Genomic DNA, 6810 nt, shown 5'->3' with positions numbered 1-6810 from the left:
TTTTTAGTTTTTATTTATTTATTTGACAGAGAGAGAGACAGCGGAACACGAGCAGGGGGAGTGGGAGAGGGAGAAGCAGATTCCTTGCCGAGCAAGGAGCCTGATGTAGGGCTTGATTCCAGGACCCTGGGATCATGACCTGAGCCGAAGGCAGAGGCTTAATGACTGAGCCACCCAGGTGTCCCGAACTACAAGTAATTGATGTAGATACTCCACCCTCAAGGGGTGGAACGAAACTCCCCGTTCCTGAAGTGTGGGCTGCCCATAGTGACTAACTTCCAGTATGCAGCAGTATGAAAAGTACTTCCAGTGAATAACTTGAGAGTAAAGAAACCTAAGATACACTACCTCAGACCATTGATGAAGGTCAACATCAATAGTCAGAAGTCCTATTGATAGTATATCCCTTGATGTGATAAAAATGGCAATTTACCGGGGCACCTGGGTGGCTCAGTTGGTTAAGCAACTGCCTTTGGCTCAGGTCATGATCCCGGGGTCCTGGGATCGAGTCTCACATTGGGCTCCCACTGCTCTGCGGGGAGCCTGCTTCTCCCTCTGCCTCTGCCTGCCACTCCCCCTGCTTGTGCTCACTCTCTCCCTGTCAAATAAAAAATTAAATCTTTAAAAAAAAATGACAATTTACCTCTGTAGCCTTCCTTCTACCTCCCACCCCCTCCCCCCCAACCCTACAGCCCAGTCTATTATAAAGAAAAATATCAAGTTCCAATAGAGGTCATTCTACTATGTACCTAACCGGAACTCATCAAAATTGTCAAGGTCATCAAAAACAAGAGTCTGAGAAACTGTCACAGTCAAGAGGAGCCAAGGAAAACATGACGACTAAATGTGATGTGCTATTCTGAAGTTTTTTTTTTTTAAAAAGACATTATGTAAACAATGAGGAAATATGAAGTATGGACTTTAATAAATTGATATTAGTTCATTAATTATAAAAATGTATCATACTAATAGAAGCTGTTCATAGGGGAAAACAGGTGCCCACTTCATGAGAACCCTCTGTACTATCTGCATAATTTTTCTGTAAACTTAAAACTGTTCTAAAAAATAAAACTTAAAATAATTTATATGAAACCAATACATACTGGCAGCTAAATCTATTTACAGAGAAAACAGGATGGTTTGTGGGCATGCAGGAGTGAAGGGGGTTTTGGTTGTTAGTGATGTGGGCAACATTGGGATTCATCTCAAAATTCTACTTGGGAGTCCTAGATAGCTCTTCAGCAAATCTGGCTATGGTTGTTTGTTCAGCCACAGTGTGATAACTCATACTGAATCTCCTTAGCCCTCCCTATGGCCTAGCCATGCAGGGTACCCTGAGAGATGCAGAAGACCCTTCCTTCAGAGGTCATAGTCCATAACTGAAGACACTTGAATACACACACACACACGCACACACTGTGTGTGATTATAGTATCTGCCTTAGGTCACTTCTTCCCTTATGATCCCCCTCCCATTCAAACCTGGGTCCCCATGCCCTTGATGGGACCAGAAGTAGACATTGGGATACTATCCGGCTTACTACATTCTCATTTCTAGGAATTAATTTCCATTAGGCATTTGGACTGGAAATTAATGTAGCCACTTTGATTGCTATTGATCTTCTGATTTCTAGTCCTAGTTCGTCCTGAAGTCCAGCTATGCTTCCTACCCTTGAGTTCCATCAGCTATTCATAACTGAGTCATAACAAGTAGGTTCCCTTCTACCTATAGTATCTTAAATAGGTTTCTTTATCTTATTCTATGAAAAAAATAATTGGGGCACCTCAGTGGCTCAGTCCATTAAGCACTCGACTCTTGATCTCAGCTCATGTCTTGATCTCAGGGTTGTGAGTTCAAGCCTGACACTGGGCTCTACAGTGGGCATGGAGCCTACCAAAAAAAAAAAAAAAGAGCACCTGGGTGGCTCAGTCGGTGAGGCCTCTGACTTTGGCTCAAGTCGTGATCTCGGGGTCCCAGGACTGAGCCCCATGTGGGGCTCCCCACTCAGCAGGGAGTCTGCTTCTCCCTCTCTCTCTGCTCCTCCCTCCGTTCATCCCTCTCGCTCTCTTTCTCAAATAAATAAATTTAATCCTTGGGGGAAAAAAAAAAGAAAAACGAATCTGGGTATCTTTTTTAAGTTAAGAGTATTTCTTCTTTCCAAAGATACTTAGCACAGAACAGAAAATGAGCTTCTGCCCTATGAGAGCTAGGGTATATACTTCAGAGAGGCAGAATCCTTACAAAGACATCATTACCAAGGCAGGCATTTAAGGTCAGATAAATTGCAGAGGCCATAGCGGTCAGTATATGGGTCTCAGAACCAAATTTGAATGAGCTTAAGACAAAAAACAAATTTACTGACTCATACATGAAAGGTCCAGAGGTAGAATTTAGCCTTAAATGAAGGTCAACAAAGATGTTCAAACAGAAGTGCACTAGTCTATATGGATGGTCCAGATCATAAACAAATGGGCTTTATTTCTTCCAAATGTTTTCTAGGACAGATTAAAGGGTACATTTTTGTACCACAATACTTTAAAACGGAAGAGAAGCATAGCTGAGGTGCTATCTTGTAATTATTAGTAAAACATAAGGCAAAGTCGCTCAATGAAGAGCAGGGCAGGGTTTAGGATAAGAACTAAGGAAAAACTCAAAAAAGATTTTTTAAAGGATTCAGGGGAAAAAGGGGGTCCGACTGGGAGTCTTGGAAAGCTCATCTTCCTGTGCTGTTCAGGGTGTAGCTTCCCCCATTTCTCTATTTGTTCCTGATTATCAGACTTTCTGGGTAGTTGCGTCAGTGGGCAGATTTGTGAGAAGCTTCATTTTTACTGTGGGCACCATCCTGTTGCTCTGTAAGGTAACACCACCTCCCCTTTCTGAAAAACTCAGATGAAGAAGCTAGGGGGAAAAAAATCATCTCAGAAGAAAGCTTCTCTAAGGAAAAGTGAAATTTAAGCACCTGGGTTTTTTTCATTTTTCTCTTTCCTGGTCCCTGTGGTTCTAAAGTTAACATCAGTGTTTCAATGACAGAGATTAGGACCAGGAGCAAACGAGAGGAAACTGCTTTGAGGCTGGCAAAAAACAACAACAAAAAACAAAAAATGCCATGTCACACTTGTAACAAACAGCATCTGTTAGTTGTGTTACGTGGTGCTTCCTTTAATCACACTTCAAGGTCAAACATCTTTTCATGATGTAACAATCTCAAAAGCTAGAAATGAGTTTTCAAATCTTTTGGTACATGGTGCGAAGTACAGGATTTCCACTTCTCAGAAGTCCACATGATTTGTAGAGAAGGTTCAGAAAAGGCTAAGTTCAAGCAAACCAATTATCAATTACTTCCCATTTAAAAACTATAAATTTAGGGCGCCTGGGTGGCTCAGATGGTTAAGCGTCTGCCTTCGGCTCAGGTCATGATCCCAGGGTCCTGGGATCGAGTCCCGCATCGGGCTCTCTGCTCCTTGGGAGCCTGCTTCTCCCTCTGCCTCTCTCTCTCTGTCTCTCATGAATAAATAAATAAAATCTTTAAAAAAAATAAAAATAAAAACTATAAATTTAGGGGCATCTGGATGGCTCAGTCAGTTGGGCATCTGACTCTTGGTTTCAGCTCAGGTCATGATCTCGGGGTCACGAGACTGAGCCCCACATTGGGCTCCACGCTCAGCATGGAGTCTGCTTCAGGATTCTCTCTCCCTCTGCCCCACCCCCCTGCTCGTATGCACATGCACGTTCGCTCTCTCAAATAAATGAATCTTTAAAAAAAAAAAGTTGTTTCTAATAACGTAGTTCAAATCTAAATTCTCACTAACTGTTTTTAAGAGACTGTTTTTAGGGGCGTCTGGGTGGCTCAGTCATTAAGTGTCTGCCTTCGGCTCAGGTCATGATCCCAGGGTCCTGGGATGGAGCCCCGCATCGGGCTCCCTGCTCTGCGGGAAGCCTGCTTCTCCCTCTCCCACTCCCCCTGCTTGTGTTCCCTCTCTCACTGTGTCTCTCTCTGTCAAATAAATAAATAAAATCTTTAAAAAAAAAAAAAGACTGTTTTTACAAGGGATGCAAAGATCATCTTATTTTATTTAAGATTTTATTTATTTATTTGACAGACTGAGAGAGAGCACAAGCAGGGGGAGAGGGAGAAGCAGGCTCCCCACTGAGCAGGGAGCCTGATGCGGGGCTGGATCCCAGGACCCTTGGATCATGACCTGAGCCAAAGGCAGACGTTTAACTGAGCCACCCAGGCACCCCTACAAGGATCATTTTAAATAAGTTGGTTCCAGTGAAACAACAGCATCTCTTCAACAACCAAGATTTTTCAGGGACTCCTAAGACAGCAGCTATTTTTTAGTAATCTACTAATTCAGAGAAAATGATTATTATCGATCCCATATCATTGACCATACACATAAACATCTGTATATGAGAATTAGTAGTAGATATACCAAGCATATTATTAATGCTTATAAAGTTTAAACAGTTTTTATATGAGAACCATCAATACAGGAAATGGAGAGTTTGGGGCTATATGTGGATCTAAGCTCTGGCTTTCATCTTAGCTGTGTGGCCTCAGGCAAGTCGTTGGTGAAGTTCAGATATCCCCATCTACCGTTTAAGGATGCTATAAGGGTAAGGATCAGAAATGCTATCAGAAGTACTGCATGGCATGTAGTAGGTGGCACATAAATGATAAAGAGTATTATAGCTGTATCCTCATGTTTCATTTGACAGCAACTCTAGTCTTTCCTGGATGCTTTATAAAAGAATTAAGGTTTTTAGGGGCACCTGGCTGGCTCAGTTGGTGGAGCATATAACTTTTGGTCTTGGAGTTGTGAGTTCAAGCCCCACACTGGGTGGAGAGTACTTAAAAAAAAAAAAAAAAAGGTCTTAAAAAAATTAAGTTTTTTAAATGCCAGAATATATGTGATTAAGCTGAGTGGTCCTTTCAATATACACTACAGATATCTATTAAGCTAATTATGTTAGGTTACCAAAAATACCTACAATTGCCAGCAGTTCAGTAGACTGTGTGGGTATTTCTTACCTTAAATTTACATAATTGGAATCACAATCTTCTACCTCAGGCTTTCAGGAATAAACCAGGATTTGTCAAGCACCTGCCAAATACTCGGTATCATGAAGAGTGCAGTCATATGAAGTATTAGGACTGGAGACTAAATATTAGATTCAAACACTAGTAGTAAGAATGGGCCTATCCTTTCTATCCTTTCCTGTTGGTAATTCATGTGACAGTGAAATAACCAAGCCCTAATGAACGATGTCTCATTAGTAATGTTAGAAGGCTATCAGTACGTTTTAAAGGTAATTATAAAAATTGTTTATTTCCCTTGTTTAATTAACACAGTCGCTAGAACTTCAATCTCAGTGTTTAATTTTCCCCAACAGTTTAGCTATTTCCAAGAAAAACAATCATTTGAAGACTGGAATTGCAGATAACAAAATATTATTACCTTGTACTGGCTTCTCTTTACCAGATCGTTTCAGTAAAAACAGAACTCCCAACTGGTCTACTTGGTTGCCACTTCATGTCCATTAATACAGCAAAAGTCTTGATTTTTGCCTCTTGTGATTATGAACCGAGCAACTAACTTCAAAGAAAGGGCAGCAGAAGGAATACTGAAGAACCACAGAACTGTCCAGCAAGTTACACTAAACACAGTATTAGCACAGATACAGGTAACTTTCATGCTTCTCAAATTCTTTTCTTCCAGAACACCTTAGGATTACAGAGCCAACACTTCTGCTTTAAAAAAAAAAAAAAAAAATTAATAACTGTAGTCAGGGCAAGAAAAGGAAAACAGTATCTTTATTGTGTGTAGCTAACAAACATTCACTGTGTGCACATTCCAGCAGAAAGAGACAAAGATCTTTGTTCAAAATATGCTGAAATAACATAGGTAAACAAACTCCATTATTGAATACACAAAAGGAATGTTAATATTACTTGTTCACAGTTGAGGGTAAAGTAAAAAGAAAGGAAGTTAAAGAATCATAATATTTTGCCCAACGAGCACACGTAGAATATAGGTACAGGAAAAGAGCAGTTCCTAAAACTTATGAGTAAGATGCTAGATATTGGGTAGGTAACTTGACAAATACCTCTCTGCTTTCTGGAACCTCCCTCTGAAATCACCCCCACAAATTCCAAACCAGGCCCTTTCAGAGAACAACAGCCAAATGTGAACTAAACTCCCCATTACTTTTGTGATATTTGGCAACAGAGTAAGATGGTTTAAAAAAAAAAAAAACAATCTCTTGTTGAGACAAGACATGTCTGAATCCATTTCTCTCAGGAAAGGAAGTAAAGAACATTAATGTTCTGCATTTCAATCTCCTAAAATGGAATTTAACCAGATAGGTATCACTTGAGATTTGAAGCACGAGATACCATAAGTAATGATATACCTGGCCTATAAATATAAAGCATTTCTCATTGCTCCACATCGGAACTCAATGAGTATAAACTCAACAATGCTCTTATCTCACAACATATGCATTTATGGCAACTGCTAAAAGAACTTAACAGGCTCAAATTATAGGTGCCAGTGGATTTTTGTTTCTGCTTAAGAGGTCGCAAAAGAACTAAACACAGCATCAACTTTGTCCCCACTTTATTGTCTTTACAAATGTGGAATTGTTTAGAAACCGAAACCAATTACTAAGGGACAGGGGCTAGGAAATTTTGGAGACCTGGTACTCATATCCCCATGTGGGTGGCACACGTTGTCCCTCATCTCCTCCTTTTGTGACCTCCAGCCATCATGTGTACAGCATAGTGTGCGGCCACAACTGGTCCTC

The sequence above is a fragment of the Neomonachus schauinslandi genome, chromosome 16, assembly GCF_002201575.2.
Source record: "Neomonachus schauinslandi chromosome 16, ASM220157v2, whole genome shotgun sequence".
Classification (NCBI taxonomy): domain Eukaryota; kingdom Metazoa; phylum Chordata; class Mammalia; order Carnivora; family Phocidae; genus Neomonachus; species Neomonachus schauinslandi.
This window is presented reverse-complemented; position numbering follows the sequence as displayed.